The sequence below is a fragment of the Ovis aries genome, chromosome 9 (genome assembly GCF_016772045.2).
Source record: "Ovis aries strain OAR_USU_Benz2616 breed Rambouillet chromosome 9, ARS-UI_Ramb_v3.0, whole genome shotgun sequence".
In the NCBI taxonomy this organism is placed as follows: Eukaryota; Metazoa; Chordata; class Mammalia; order Artiodactyla; family Bovidae; genus Ovis; species Ovis aries.
This window is the reverse complement of record NC_056062.1, coordinates 60,799,622-60,815,122: the sequence shown is the minus strand read 5'-3', so window position 1 is coordinate 60,815,122 and position 15,501 is coordinate 60,799,622. Positions and strand designations below refer to the sequence as shown.

At 44.8% G+C, this 15,501-nt stretch overlaps 1 long non-coding RNA gene across 1 annotated transcript; it reads right to left on the bottom strand.

Moving 5' to 3' along the window:
• Window positions 1-769: 769 nt before the first annotated feature.
• Window positions 770-14,307, bottom strand: LOC132657224 (uncharacterized). Its single transcript, XR_009595074.1, has 2 exons — window positions 10,931-14,307; window positions 770-10,823 (listed from the first exon to the last, which is right to left on the bottom strand). It is a non-coding gene; the product is annotated as an uncharacterized LOC132657224 (long non-coding RNA).
• Between the last annotated feature and the right edge of the window lie 1,194 nt (window positions 14,308-15,501).

Here is a 15,501-nt window from a genome sequence, read left to right as displayed (position 1 = left end):
AGGCTCCTCTGTCCATGGGATTTCCCAAGCAAGAATACTGGAGTGCATTGCCATCTCCTTTTCCAGGGGATCTTCCCAACCCAGGGATTAAACCACCATCTCCTGCATTGCAGGCAGATTCTTTATCACTGAGCCACCTGGGAAGCCCATATGTTAAAATTATAAATCCACAAAGTAACTTTAAAAATAATAGACATATAGAAACATTGTGTTCCCTTTCAAAAAGAGTGTCCATTCATTCTGTTGATTTTTTTCCTACCCTTATTGTGTCTGCAGCCATGTTGGCAGTTGTCAAGTGTGATGAGAAAGCCCAGTGCTCTCCAAGACATGCTCTCCATTCTGGACTCTCCCAGGAAGACATATTCCAGTGTCCCTGCAGCCATGGGTGGTCATGTGGCAGAACTCTGGGACACTAGAATACGGAGAAAGTGTGTGTCTGGCCTCGAACATTCCTAGTGAGGACCTCCATGTCCACTGCCTCCCCTTCCAGCCAGATGCAAAGGATCCAGGGAGTACCCAGGACCCCTGAAAGATGGTAGGGCCACTGGGGAGAAGCCTGGTTCTCTAATCACCACAGAGATGGCCAACCCGCCAACACTCTGTTGAATCATGATATGTGGGAAATAAAGTTTTAACTGAGTCCAGCCCACTGAGATTTGGGAATTGTTTGTTTACAACAGTGAAACTTCCTACCTTCCAAGCTGAAGCTCAATTTAATTTAAAGACTTGTATTAGTCAAGGTTCTCTGTAGAAACCAAGCCAATGGAACTGTGAGAGAGAAATTTTTTTTAATTGGCTCACACGCTTGTGGGAGCTGGCAAACGTCAAATCTATAGGGCAGGCTGACAAGCTGGAAATTCAGGTAAGAGTTGATGTTGCATTTCGGTGTCTGAAATCCACAAAGCAAGCGAGTGGGCTGGAAGCTCAAGCAGCTTACCATGCTGCAGTCGTTTTTAAAAAATAATTTTATTTATTTGTTTATTTTGGCCATGCTGGGTCTTCGTTGCTATGAAGGCTTTTCTCTAGCTGCAGTGAGAAGGGGTTTTCTCTCGTTGCAGGGAGAGGGCGCTTTTCTCTAGTCGTGGTGCAGCGGGCTTCTCACCGCAGTGGCTTCTTGTTGCGGGCGCGGGCTCTAGGGCGCACGGGCTTCAGTAGTAGTGGCGCCTGATTTCCGTTGTTCTGATTCGCGGGCTCTAGAGCAGAGGCCCGATAGTTGTGGCTCACAGGCTTAGTTGATTCACAGCATGTGGGATCATCCCAGACCAGGGACAGAACCCATGTGTCCTGCACTGGCAGGCAGATTCTTTACCACTGAGCCACCAGGGAAGACCCATGCTGCAGGCTTGAGGCAGGATTTATCTTTCTTAGGGAAACCTCAGTCTTTGCTCTAAGGCCTTCATCTGATTGAACAAGGCTCACCCAATAAAGAGAGGGTAATCTGTTTCACTCAAAATCCCCTGATTACAATGTTCATCACATCTAACAAATACCTTCACAGCAACTCCGAGACTCGTGTTGACTACACAACTAGGCATTGTATCCTAGCCAAGTTGACACATAAAATTAGCATTATAGGGACCAAAGCAATAACATTTAAAAAAAAATAAGAAATTGGAGGCATCATGGTGTAATAAAAAAGCAATCGGAGTTTGCATACAGGCAGAACTATTTAAGTCGCAAGTTCTTATCACTGCCATGCCCCTGATTCTCTCATTTGTAAAATAAAAATAGTATGACATGTCAGGCAAGTCTGTAGTGAAAACGAAAGGAGACCATGTGCGTCAAGCTGAACCCACAAGGTTTGTCCCATGAGAGCCATGATTCTCCTCCCCTCCCGCTCAGACAGGAGGGGTGCCCTCTTTTGCAGCGGCAGCCTTAGAAGGAGAGCCCTGGCGTCAGCCCTCCACAGCCCATTCCTCAGAGCTGATTCACTGGATTTTCCAACCACTTAGTACACGTAGTCCACTTAGGCTACAAAAGCTACTTCATTATAACATGGGGAATCACAACAACTCAAAGACAGGAAATCTATTTACAGGTGGGTAAATTATAGGGACAGTAAAATTCATGAGCCCTTTCACTTGACCGGCTTACCAAAAATGTATATAACTCATTTCCAAAGTCCACCCTGTTTTGCCCACTTTCCACCTGAATTAGATTCCTAGGGTTGCCATAACAAAGCACCACAGGCTGGGTGACTTAAACAGCAGAGACTTATTTTCTCATCATTCTGGAGGCTAGAAATCTGAGGTCACGCTGTTGACAGGGTTCGTTTCTTCTGAGGCCCTTCCCCTTCACTTGTAGATGAACCGTCTTCTACCTGTGTCTTCCCTGGTCTTCCTTCTGGGTGTGTCTGTGTCCTGATCAATATTTTTAAGGACACCAGTCGTAGTCTCATTTTAATTTAATTGCCTCTTTTTTAAATTTATTTTTAATTGGAAGATAATTGCTTTACAATGTTGTGTGGGTCTCTGCCATACAACATGAATCAGCTGTTAGTATACATATATCCCTTTCCTTTGGAGCCTCCCTCCCGTCATCGCACCCAAGACCACCATCTCCAAATACAGTCACGTTTTGAGGTACTGGGGGTAGGACTTCAACATGTGAATTTGGGTGAGGAGGGTGGGCATAATTTAGCCCCTAACTTACCCACTACCTCCATCCCAAGCACTCTCCCATGGTAATCCACCCAAACTTATCAGCCTTTGCCGTTACCCCCTGGCTTAAAGGGACAGAATATGACCTGGCCTGCTACCTAGTCAGACCATAAGAAGTGATGAAAGATTAGAAGGGACACACACACATACTTTGTGATCTGTGTTCCACACTGCAAAAACAGAGCACAACTTTGACCGTGGAACTGAGTCCTCTAGGAATTGAATTGGTGACCTTGTTCACAGGATTAGCTAACTACCCACAAATGGAAAGGGAGCCTATTGCAAAATAATCACAACACGTCAGGATATTCCTCTTAACCTCTTTATCTAGAAACACCAACCATATCTCCTTTTACTAGAAATAACCAATATCTAAATTAAATGATTCTGAAGTGCATGAACTATATCAATAACGAACATGTATATTTCAGATGAAAGAAGCATAAGCACTTAATTATCACCAATTAAAAAAAAAAAAGCAAAGGAAAAAGCATCTCAAGGCTCTGCTAACAAAGAGGCAGGCACCACTCCACATTTTGCACAGGTTTCTAAATCAAAAAGGGCAGTAAATCATGTTACTTATCATTTAAAAATAACTAGGTTTTAAGAAATGAAATTAGACAAGTGATTAATGTGTCAACTTCAGCCAGAGTTCCTTTGATAGTTGGAAGAAAATAAAAGCCAGCCAAGAAATAAACATTTCGGATTCAGGTGCTTCGCAATCTGTGCTCCAAATGTTTCCCCTGGGCTCGTGAAGAGGTGGCTTGCTCCGAGTACACAGCAGCCAGACAGCCGGCACCAGGGAACTATCTTCAGAATACGAGCATGGGCACAGAGGAGGCGAAGCCACAAAGCACAGTGGTCAGAAGTCCATTTGAGAGAAGTGGTCTTGATGGTCAAGGGGCTGGAGGGGCACGCCGCTGCCTAAAGGGGACGAGTGGCCAAGGAGCTGTGGAGAGACGTTCCAGGTTTTTTTCTTGCTATTTCCATTTATATTGGGAACTCAATATGGGGTAGTGTCTTCCATACTGAAACTGAAATATGCTTATGATACAGTCAGAAATAAATGTATATAGGTGACAGGACGGTGTGCGCAAAGGGACAGAGAGAGTGAGAAAGAGAGAGAAGTGCATGGTAGGTTAGAGCAAACACCCTAGGAGCCCCTCTGAGAGTGAAAGTGTTAGGCACTCAGTTGTGTCCGACTCTGTGCAACCACATGGACTGTAGATTGCCAGGCTCCTCTGTCCGTGGGATTCTCCTGGAGTGGGTTGCATTCCATTCTCCAGGGGAATCTTCCCAACCCAGGGATTGAACCAGGGTCTCTGGCACTGCAGGCAGATTCTTTACCATCTGAGCCACCAGAGAAGTCTTCAGGAGCCCCACCAATTGAGTCCAAATCCACATGCAGGCACTTATGGTCTGTGTGGCTTTGAGCACTTTAACTCTGGATGCCTCAGTTTTTCCATCTGCAAAATGGAAGTGATATAAACAATACCTACACCATTGGACTATTATGAGTCCAATAATAGTGTGTTAATAGTGTGTTAACACATGTCAAGCACAAAGATTCTACAGAATTATATAGTAGGTTCTATATAGATGTATAAATTCATCTTATTATAGTATAATTGTTTTATTTTGTAAAACAAGCCCCCCAGAACACTTTTTAATAATAATGTCTGTATTTGAAGGGCCAGGGCTGGACAGGAGAACAGTAGAATTCATTTCAGATGCAAAATTTAAGGGGTACCAAAAAGTCCAGTGATCAAGATAAATAATATTTCAATATAATGTTTTAGAAATCAAAGTAATGCCAAAAAAAATCCAAGAACAGAATATCAAAATGGTAAACAAAGTCAAGTTGAGTATCATTGATTTTTTTTGCCTCAGGCTTCAGTATGGAGTCTGTCCATATCACAGTAACCTATCTGGAAGGTTACACACCACACTTTTATTTCTAGAGTGGGAAATTATATCGAATTTCACTTTGATTTTCATTTCTTTATATTTTTAACTTTTTACCATGAGAATATATATGATAAAATAAATGAGCCTTTTTAAAGTTTCATTTCTTAATGAAAACTGGAGAGAAAATCATGGGGTGATGCAAAAGTAGATCCAGGCAATCAACTGATTAAAAGACAATGAGGCCACATACCCCACAGAGAACCCACTGGCAAACCATTCCCCTGCACTGCAGAGCTCATTTGTTAAAACTACAAAAAGAGAAAAGAAAGAAGAAATTGGGGGTATAAGAAATAAGAGTAAAATTCACTTAAGCCTGCTGGGCTTCAAGCTTAAGCTTGGGCCCAGGCTGGGGCTCAAGCTTCCTTTTGTAAAAGGAAGGGGTTAGGGAAAGACCTCTAGCAGCAGCACTGGAGGATCTAACTAGCACCTCCCTTGGGTTGAGTGAGGATTCTCCCTTGTCTTGTGTCCAAGGAAAGGGCAGGCCCTGTCCTGTTGTCCTGCTGCATCTCACCATTCCCCAAAGCCTGGTAGCTCAAAGGCCCTACAGAGTCGGGTCGTGACCACTGGCAGCAGCTGGGATGAACAGGTGCCTCTGAATCCATAGGCTTAGTAATGCAGCCTGGATGCACCCATACCACGGCCGTTAGACTTTGACATTGTCCCTTAACCTCTCTGATTCTGTTTTCTCATCTGTAAGTGGGAAATAGTAACACTCACTTCATTGGGTGGCTGTGTGAGTGATGTGAAAAATCTGTCAAGCAATAGCGCATGGTCATCCCTCAATACATGTCGCTTCCTCCTCTTCTCCTCTCCTTCGGGGGCAAAACGGAAACTATTCCCATTCAAAGACCTCTTCACTCCTCAAGGGAAGTAGGAGCATGTCGATACCCAGCAGTATGCGGTGGAAAAATGGTGGAGATTTCACTTTAGAGGAAGGTGTGTGGCTTCTCCTTGGGGGTAGGTTTCCCTCCTCATTACATGGCCTTTGAACAAATGTTTAAACTCTTTGACATTTAATGAACAGGCTGATGATCTGAGGTGACTCAGGGAACTGCTGGTAACAGAAAGTGGGCTGTGATTAACAATAAAGTGAAAGTGAAAGTGAAGTCACTCAGTCGTGTCCGACTCCTTGTGACCCCATGGACTGTAGCCTACCAGGCTCCTCCCTCCATGGGATTCTCCAGGCAAGAGTACTGGAGTGGGTTGCCATTTCCTTCTAGGCTATGTCTAAATCCCTAAAGCAGATCAACAGAATATAGATACGAGTTGATAGTAACCTCTTTTTCATTCTTTTCAGCCTATTTGTAGTAAAGAGAAGGTACAATATTTCCCTAAAATAGGTAACCTTCAAGAAAACTTTACAAAGCAAAACAATACCAGGAAAGTGGGGAAGTGGGTTACAAAACTTAATAGAAGTTTTTTTTCCCCCCCTAAGATCATTGATAGATCACAACACACTGAAAACAATGATAGTTCACCATAAACCACTAAATCTTTCCACATACATGCTGCCCATTATCCTTTGTTTTTTTGTTGTTTTCTTGAGAATATTTTTAAAATTTCAATAATATTTATGGAGATTTTCATTGAAAAAAATATAAAGCCCAAAGTTACGGTGATGTGTAATCCTACTATCTGGGTTGCCCTTGTTGGCATTTGAATAAAAAAATAAGAAGCAATGCTCAAAAAAGAGGGGATATATGTATATGTATGACTGATTCTTACTCCTTGGAAGAACTTATGACCAACTTAGATAGTATATTGAAAAGCAGAGACATTGCCAGCAAAGGTCCATCTAGTCAAGGCTATGGTTTTTCCTGTGGTCATGTATGGATGTGAGAGTTGGACTGTGAAGAAAACTGAGCGCCAAAGAATTGATGCTTTTGAACTGTGGTGTTGGAGAAGACTCTTGAGAGTGCCTTGGACTGCAAGAAGATCCAACCAGTCCATTCTGAAGGAGATCAGCCCTGGGATTTCTTTGGAGGGAATGATGCTGAAGCTGAAACTCCAGTACTTTGGCCACCTCATGCAAAGAGTTGACTCACTGGAAAAGATTCTGATGCCGGGAGGGATTGGAGGCAGGAGAAGGGGACGACAGAGGATGAGATGGCTGGATGGCATCACTGACTCGATGGATGCAAGTCTGAGTGAACTCCGGGAGTTGGTGCTGGACAGGGAGGCCTGGCGTGCTGCGATTCATGGGGTCGCAAAGAGTCGGACACGACTGAGCAACTGAACTGATAACTGATTCACTTTGCTGTACAGCAGAAACTAATACAACATGATAAAGCAACTATACTCCAATAAAATATTTTTAATAAATAAATAAAATAAACATAACCCATTGAAGCTTTGCCAAGGTAGTAAGAAAATAGAAATGTAAGTTTTACCGAAGTATTTCTTTTACTTTCATTTTTGTCAATTCCATTAGTTTTCTTATAGAGCAACTTTTCCCCCTTCAATTTAAAACTTTTTAAAAATGCAATGCTTCTGCATGATTAGAATATTAAATACAGAAAAGTATAAAAGTAAATTAGTTTACCCTCAACCACACTTCAGGCTCATCCAATTTTTCACCACAAAAGAAAGTATAAGAATTCTTTGGAGAGCTTTACAGACAGATTTTCAATGCATATATCAGCTCTTCTAAGTTACACATTAAAGATTATACTAATCACAAAGCAACAAGTCTTTCTTTCTCACCTAGGTTATGGTATGAACTGTGCTCCCTCCAAATGCCTATGTTGGAGCCCCAACTCCAGATATCTCAGAATGTGACTGTATTTGGAGATGAGGCCTTTAAAGAAGTAATTAAAACAGCATTGCAAAGTAATTTCCCACCAATTAAAAAACAATAAAAAAAGAAGTAATTAAGGTAAAATGAGGACCTTAGAATGGACCCTAATCCAATCTGACTGGTGTCCAAAGAGGAAACTAAGACCCACAAAGAGACACCAGGGTTCGCATGCACAGAGGAACAACTGTGTGAAGAGGCAGCAAGAGGGTGACTGTCTGCAAGCCAAGGAGACAGGCCTCAGAGGAAACCAAACTTGCCAGCACCTTGACCTTGGACTTGCAGTTCCCACAACTATGAGGAAACACATTTCTGTTGTTTAAGTCACCTAGTCTGGGGTATTTTGTTATGGTGGGCCTAACAAACTACGGTAACGTATCCGTAAATATTTGTGATATTTCTGTATCAGTGATCTCAGATTCACATTTCATAAAATCATCAGAGCTTCTTTAAACTCTGCCCTATTGACTGGCACTGACATTGACTTTGGGTTTTTGACTAATTCAAATGATGTTGCAGTGAATATTCCTGCACTGGTGTCTTGGCAGAATTTTATAAGGAAGTGAATTTCCAGAAGTGGAATTGTTGGCTCAAAGTATAAAAGCACACATACTTAATTTCAACAGATACTGTCCAATTGCCCTTCAAAATTTTCCTTCCATCATGTATGTAAAAATGACATTCCCCCCACATTCTCAATATATCTAGCTTTTTCATTGTTATCAATCCAATGGCTAAAACTTGGTGTACTGTTCTGGTTTCTACCTATGGACAAGTCTGAACATCTTAAGGGCTGTCAAGAGTACAGGCTCAGGGGGTTGAATTCTGGTGCTGTCTTTTCCTAGCTGTGAGACACTGACTAAGTTGCCTAACTTCTCTATGTATCACGCTTCTCTTCTGTCAAATGAAGTGGTGGTGGAAACTACCTTGTCTCAGACTCCCTATAAGAACGTCATGAGTGAAGAGACATCAGGTGCTTAGAACAATGCTTGGAATATAGTCATCTCCAAATTAGTGTTAGTTATTATTATTTCTACTTAAAAAAAATTATACATGTTTACTATTTGTATTACTCTTAATGTGCCCTGTCTAACAGACTGAATATTTACATCCCTCCAAAACTTATATGTTGAAGCACTAACCTCCAGTGTGGCTGAATTCGAGATGAGGCCTCTGAGAAGGTAATAAAGGTTAAATGAGGTCATAAGGGTGGGCCCCTGATCTGATAATTAGTGTCCTTATAAGAAGAGACACCAGAAAGATCTCTCTTTCCATCCCTATACTCACAGAGAGAAGAGATCATCTGAGCACACTATGAGATGGTGGCCACCTACAAACCAGGGGGAAGAGGCCTCAGAATTAAACCTTACCTTGCCAGCACCTTGATCCTGGACTTGGCAGTCTCCTGAAATACAAGAAATAAATTTCCATTTTTTAAAGCACCAAGCCTGATATTTTGTTATGGCAGCCCAAGCAGACTGATACTCCCTGTTTACATCTTTTACTCATATTTCTGTCCAATTAGTTTTTTGCTTATTGATTTGTACGAGTTTTTCTCATCTATACTACCTTAATTTGATTTGTAAGGACAGACGTGTTGACCAAAGGACCGTGATAGGGTGGTACCTGCTAGGGTCTTCCCACCAGGAAAAGATTGAAAACGTGAATCAGGCAGCATTTGAGGTAAAATTTGCAGGCTAAACAGTGTAGATTTAAGGAGGCACGTGTAAATGGTGTTCTCGACACCAGCACAAGTGTGGCATTCCATAATCTCGTCCAAAGACTAAGTACCAGGGGACCTTCACTTGACTTTGATTCTTTTTTTTCAAACACATCTCCCTCTCTTAAAGAAAAATACAGATGGTATCAGTTACTTCTTACCGTTGTTCATTTCCACATTAAAAATCTTGGGACTGAAATGCACTTTTTCAAATTAAAATCCAAAATTATAACTTAATGCAGAGCAATTACAAGTAACAGATGCTGGAAGGTTAGCACTTTTTACTTCCACAAGAAAGATACACATTGCATCCAAATTTTGGGATATGATATCCAAACTAACTTAGGAGCTGGCAGTGAGAGATCGCTAAATGTAAGCTCAAGCATATAAGCATTAGAGCTGGAAAGTATGGGGCAGCTGGGAAACCAGACACATAAAAACTGCACTGTATTTGACAGACAGCCCCCTCCACTTGATTGGCACATCAGACTCCAAAGGTAAGGTGATAGAATGTCACGGTAGAAGCATAAACCTCAGAATGGAAGTGCGGTGGATTCAAAACCCAGACCTACCATTTAACTAGCTATGTGATCTTGACCAGGGTAATTTAACCTCTAGGATTCAGTTTCCCCTGCTATAAAAGAATGATGTTGCCTACCTTACTGAGTTGTAAAAATTCTATAAGTTAATGACTAGAAAGCACTCAGTCCCTTGCCTGATAAATGCTAAAAGTCCTGCAAATGACTAAATGTCTCTATGACTCTCTCAATACCTGAACCCTTTTATTTTCTGAGTTTTTGTGATCCGTCCAACCCAATTCCGTATTCACCAATTGACTGTTAAGTGATTATGGAGTTCTAAGTGTCCGATACTACCCATACAAGGAATAAAAGAGTAAGACCCTCGAGAAACCTCCAGCCTCATTAAGGAAGCCAAATGGGTACCTATGAAACAATTCGTGAACCAAACAAGGCTGGCAAAATCAAGTACGTCAGACCATAAATGGCCCTGGAACTTGAGCCTGGAGGTGTTTGGGTGGAGCAGGAGGAAAAGTGGTTTCAAGCTGTCAAGGTGGGAATCGGTGCCCAGGTCAGCACTGCTAACGAGCCGTGGCCAGCCGCTCCATTGACTACAATACTCCATCCCCACCAACCACTCAGCAGGACTTGCTCCTCACAAAGAGCATCCCAGGCACAGAGTGGCCGTGTGGATTCAGGCCAGTTAGGTTCCCCTGAGTTTTCTTTTCCCTGTGGCCTGGGAGAAGGTGGATTTCCTTTCCTCTGAAATACTTCACAGATGACTGTCATGAGGCATCCTATGAGGTGACATTCCTTCTCCTTGCTGCACAGGTTCCCTAGCCAGGGGCAAGGCTCACAGAGGCAGGGGAGATGCCTCCTCTTCTTTGACTCCCCACAGCCAGGAGTCCTGGGCTCCCAGTGACTGACACAGCCACAGGTAAACACCTAAACAGATACACGAATGAATGCAGCTCATACATTCCCATGTGCCCTATATCAAAGTGGGGGACAGGTAGAAATGGGATAAAACGGGAAATAAGGAAATACAGCCCCCAGACCTGCTTGTGGGAGACTTGGACACCACTTCCCAGTAGTCTATCCCAACGAGACTTGGTCACAGCCATTCTTTGTTTCTTCCATGGCTTGGGTTCCTGGTAATAAAGCTGCAGAAGCAAAAGAACATTCCATTTGAAACAGGGGTTTGTTTTCAGAGGAAGTGGCAGGAGGTGGGGAGGGTATTTTAATTGTCATGGCAGCAAAATAGGCCCACCTTAAACTTGGTGGTTTAAAATGACAGCGTCTTCTCTCTCATGATCCTGTGGGTTGACCAGCTGCAGCTGGGCGGATCCGCCATGGGGACCCTTGTGCGGGTGCAGCCTGAGGACAGCTGGGGCTGCAGCCATCCGAAGACTCCACTGGGCTGTGTCCACGCAGGTGTCTGCCTCTCCCTCCTGTACCCCGTGGCTCTCTCCTAGCCCTGCTTTCATGTGGCATCTCCTCCTCCAGGGCCTCGCCATGTGGTCTGGGTGTGTCTCACACCTTGGTCACACAGGAGTCTCACTCTCTCCGCAGCAGCCGTCCTCCAAGAGGCTGAAAGTGGAGGCTGCCAGGCCAGGCAAGGAAGGGCCATCCTAGGAGTGTCCGTGTCATGCCCGCCGTATCCTACTGGCCAGAGCAGTAGAAGGACTCCAGGGGGAGAGAAATGGACTCCATTTTCTGATAAGGGAGTGAAAAATCCACATTTAGACGCGCATGCAGGACAAAAATGCTGCCGCAGCCAGTCTTAAAGCCTACAGTGTGCCACTGTTTGCTCTCGCCACTGTCACTGTGGATGCTGCAAGAATCCCTGCGCAGCCCAGAGAAGGCGGAGAGCACCCCAAGCCCGGTCCCACTGCTGTCATGTCTGACAGCTGGAAGGCAGCAGACAAAGATGCTCCTTGCAACAAAGATTCTTCTATGGGCCCCCAGGGCACCTAACCAGTACCCTCCACCAGCCAATGAAGCCTCTCTGTGTGGATTAGACAAAGGCACCCCTTCCTCCAGAGGGGTGCACAGCGTGGGAGGGAGGCGCCTCCCTAGGGCACAGCTGCACCTGCCACAGCCCTCCCTCTAGCGTGAGGCTCCCAGGGAAGCAGAAAGGCCCGCAGTGAACAGGTGATAACAGCTGAACAACACTGCCAACAAGGGGCCCACAGAGTAGGGCGGGGAGAGGGGCTGGGTAGCTGGATCAGAAAAGAGAATTCCCCTCCCGTGCCCAGCCCTCAGCTCCCATGAGGGCACCTGAGAGCCACACCCCACAGCATCCCTCAAGGTGACGAGAATAACAGTGCATTTATAACAGGACAGAATACAGTTACATTACAGCCAGGAACCGAAGCTAATGGCAGCCGACTAATCTAGGAAAATAAAAGTAAGAAGGACTGTGTTATTTATAACCTTAGTGAGGTGACAGGGCCAAAACAATAGTGTCTAAAGTATTACCAAGGAACATAATTTTTCAGATGCGTAGTTCCTTTTTCAGAAACATATAATTCACTAGGGTGATTTAAAAACACTGCCCTTTGCAGCTGTAAATTACCATTTGTGGGTGTTTGACTTCTCTGTCGGCTTATTAAGTCAGACCTTCATTTTCCCCTTTCCAAGCTACAGCTATCAGTGTATGACTAAACTTTGGCAGGGTGTTTGCTCTGTCTTCGAGACGGCTTACAAAACTACACAAGCTGCAAGTAGAAATTTCTAGAAGTTGCATTCCTTCAAAATTCCTTAACATACAAACAAGAAAATTAACCATTTATATATATAGAAAGAGAGACTGCGGCTTCCCTGTTGGCTCAGAGAGTAAAGAATCTGCCTGCAATGCAGGGGACCCAGGTTCGATCCCTGGGTCGGGAAGATCCCCTGGAGAAGGGAATGGCAACCTAAGTACTCTTGCCTGGAAAATCCCATGGACAGAGAAGCCTGGCAGAGGCTAATATGTGTATCTATATATCAATTCTCCCTCTGCTTCTATGATCAAAAACTTGAGGGACTGTTCACTCAAAGTGCCACAGGAGCCTCTATTCAAGTTCCCCCAGAGCAGGTGGTGTCTCCTGCACCCCCCAGCTAAAAATAGGCAGTAAAATGTGCTTTCCATGGAATCTATGTAGTATCAGTTTGCATCAGGTAAAGCAAAACCAGAATCCCCAAAGCCTTGTGGGTTTGGAAACCTACCAAATCACTTTGCTCTACCCACCCAGTACTGCTAGGTATGTAAAAATGTAAATATTTTATGTTATAGTTTATATGGTGTGTTTTATAGAGCAGAGAAATCAGAACATGCTTAACGTGACACCATAAACCCACCAGGCTCTCATATCACTCGGCTCTGTTCCTCTCTTTCCTGCCCTTATCAGGGACGAGGGCAGTTCCTGCACCCATGAAAGAGTCTGACATTCCTCACAGAAGTTCCTGGACAAAACTGGGTCATTAGAGAGAGTGTGTGGGAGGGAGAAGTAAGTCCTCCCTCTCCTAAACTTGTAAACGTCACCTTAAGAAGCTCACGTAGAACTGAATGCACCGTCGCACATGTTAAGTTGAGCCAGGGTTGTAAGAACAGCTGCTGAAATTCACCATGTGCCTGGCAAGCTCTCTCTCTGCTTCATTCTCACGTGGTCTATGAGGTGGGCACTAACGGCAATAAGGGCTTCCCTGGTGGCTCAGACAGTAGAGAATCAGCCTGCAATGCAGGAGACCTGGGGTTCGATCCCTAGGTTGGGAAGATTCCCCTGGAGGAGGGCATGGCAACCCACTCTGATATTCTTGCCTGGAGAATCCCGGAAAAAGGAGCCTGGCGGGCTACAGTCCATGTGGTCACAAAGAGTCAGACATGACTGAGTGACTAAGCACAACAGCAATAAAATCCACAGTAACAGCAAATACCCTGCAGTGCTCACACTGTGTCAGGCACCGTGCTTCTTGCATATCAACTTGTGTCGTCTTTACAACAGCCTGGTGATGTCAGCAGACTTTATTCTGGTCATCACTTGATGAGGAAACAGGTGCAGGAACCTGCTCAAACTTACAGAGATAGTAAGTGACAGAGTCTGACTCTGAAGTCAGTGCTCTTAACTATGATTCTACCCATTTCACAGATGAGGAAACAGTGGTACTGAGAGGCAATGAGACCTATGTTCACAAACCTAGCAAGGGATCAGATGGGGTTTCACACCAAGTATGCCTGGCTCCAGAGCCCACGTCTTGTTGGGACTGACAAATGGAGACAGAGAGCAACCCAACTTCCTCTTCATTGAAGAGTGATTCCAGTTGCTGCTGTTGGCCTCGGCTCTGCCAACCCTGACAGTGCCAAGCAGTTTGAAGAAACAGCTTTAAGCATGGGTGAGAGGGAGCACTGCCTTAAGTTACGTGATTCAAGCTGTAAAGCATCTGTCTGGAGACGTGGGTTCAATCCCTTGGTCAGGAGGATCTCCTGGAGAAGGAAATGGCAACCCACTCCAGTATTCTTGCCTGGGAAATCCTGAGGACAGAGGAGCCTGGTGGGCCACAGTCCATGGGGTCGCAAAGAGTTGGACATAACAGCACACACGTACACGTGCCTATGTAACATGAGTTCAAGAGCATCTAAAAATATGCTCCTTCCTACACTTAACGCGTCATTCCCTTGACTTTGGGTCTGTCTCTTGCAGATGTAAAACATTATGCTACATCAATAATCTGTGTCTGAAATGCTTTTCCTCAGAGAGGGAAGAAAAAAATAAAGGCTTTGGGGGGTTGAGGTAGGAAACGAGAGCAGACTCGGACCTACTAGGCATCCGAGACGGAGCCTACGCAGCAGCGATCACCGCTGGGATTCAAACACATCTAAACAGACTTAATGAGCTCGTGGGGCCGGGCTGCCAGCAGGATATTTGCATAAAGGAGTAAGAGGCCTTCTGGGAAAGCTTTCACTCCAGTTGCGAAGAGGGTTAGCAGACAGGCTTGGCCCAGTGACAAGGCCCTAGTCACAGGGAAGCAGATTCAGTTCTGGGCAGAGCACGGGGTTCCATCACTCAGCAGTCAGTATCTGAGCGTAAGGCGGCTGTGGGGGAGATGAGGAAGTACCCCACTTGAGTGGTAGCCTGACAATCTGAGGTGAGAGAGTGCTGACTTGCTACCCATTGGAATGGAGCATGACCTAAGGTGGGGAGGGGAGTGCTCCCCCAGGTGACAGTTTGGATCCTTGAAGACCCCAGTTCATCAGTCCTGTGACTGGGCAAAAGAGACAGGTACGCAGTATCCCCTGAGGTGGCAACCCTGTCCTGGGGAAGCCAGCACCCAGCCCAGGGGCCTGGGAAGAAGATGAGTAACGAGAACCCCAAAACTCATTCAAAGAAAAGCCCTGCAGGAAACACTCTTTTACCCTGTTACAGCCCAGCTTTTAGCTGAGGACCAGGACTGATGTCAACCTTCCAATTACACATTCATTCACTCAACAAGTATTGCCAGAGGATACAGCTGTTTCTCCAGACACACCCTTTGCTCCCCACCCTTCAGCCGTATTAGCTTTCCTTCAGCTCCTTCTTTCACCCAGGCTCCACATCCCCGAACCCCCTCGACTTACGACACTTTACGCCACCTTCCCATGGTTGACTTCTCTTTGTCTTTGGTCTCAAAGTAGAAGTCACCTCCTTACAAAGGCCTTCCTGGCCCACCTATCACATGGGTCCTCTGTTATTCCCTCTCACACCATATATCACTGATGTAAGGAGGAACAGATGTGCGTGTTTCCCTGTCTGTTCCTTTTCTAGATCAAAAGCTCTACTCCATCCTCAGCACCGGTTCAGTGGCTGGCACACAGCAGGAACT